Below are 1296 nucleotides of genomic sequence, written 5' to 3' on the forward strand. Positions count from 1 at the left end.
GATACTGAAATCAGCCGATCATCCTGGCCACAAAAAAGTTGCTGAGTGACTTGTAAAGAGTAGAGGATACCACAGCTTCTATTATGGCAACAGGAAGTGGGTGTGACTGATGACTGTCTGCTGGTGCTTTTCATATCAGTGTGAATATTATAAGTGACTGCTACAGTGTTGAGGTGAAGATTTCAAGGCTTCCTCAGATGCAAAGGAGCACAGGATGAATATGCACTCATATGCCACCATTAAATCTTATTAAATTCATGCTTTTTCTCTCCCATAGTTTTTGCTTATTGTCTGTTGCCTCTCCATTCAGTCCCCTCACCCGCATAGTTTCTGTTCTTTCTTTGCAGATGTCCCGGTCATGGAGCTGCATGTCTCTGCTCTACGATTTCTGACCCCAACAACAGTTCATGTCTTGGATCTCTATGCTGTCCTGTTCTCTCTCTGCTCTCCTCTCACCCCAACCGGTCGAGGCAGATGGCCGCCCACCTGTGAGGCTGGTTCTGTCGGAGGTTTCTATCTGTTAAAAGGGAGTTTTTTTTCCTAGCTTATGTGGGAATTGTTGAATTATTTGATTCCTCTGTATAACGCTGTAAAGTTCTGTTTTAAGGACTTTACTGTGTTAAGTGCCTTGAAATAACCTGTGATGTGATACGGTGCTATAAAAATGAAATTGAATTGAATTGAATAATGTAAAACTAATCAACACTTAAACAGCAGCAGTGTCTGTTGGTTTCATTTCTATGTTTGTTCCACTCTGCTCCTGCTCAGAGGACAACAGGCCCGGCTCTTCACCCAGCAGCTGACCCCCAATGGCTCCATCTATGACTCAAGGCTGGCGGCCCGAACAGAATTGGCCCTTTGTGTTGGTGAAGAATGTGTCTTTTCTGACCGTTTTTTTGGAAAACAGAGGCACAGAAAGAGAGCAGTGGGGGCATGAGTAATCGAGGCAGATCTAAATCTGATGACATGTGATTTATGCTTCCTTTGTGGGCAGGATATTGTCACAGCAGCTTTCAGCACTGATCAGGCTGCTGGTATAAGAAACATTAGGACATACATGAGATTATAAGTGAGAAAAGAATATCAGGCACCCATTGAAACACTTGTCTTAACCACTCTCCACTTGTAAAAGAGGAAGATATGTTTCTAAAGCTGCTGTACTATGCTGATAAGCTGGCCTTAACCAAGAAAAAGGCTTTGCAGTCTTTTCAGTAAATACTGTACGTCCTCTCATATGGGAACATCAGTGTGGCTTAATGTGACCCTGTAAATATCCCACAGTAATACCATGCAATT

This window comes from Brachyistius frenatus, unplaced genomic scaffold (genome assembly GCF_029030835.1).
Source record: "Brachyistius frenatus isolate BFR_SWC_R1_liver_20210118 unplaced genomic scaffold, ASM2903083v1 Contig_36, whole genome shotgun sequence".
NCBI classification, from domain to species: domain Eukaryota; kingdom Metazoa; phylum Chordata; class Actinopteri; family Embiotocidae; genus Brachyistius; species Brachyistius frenatus.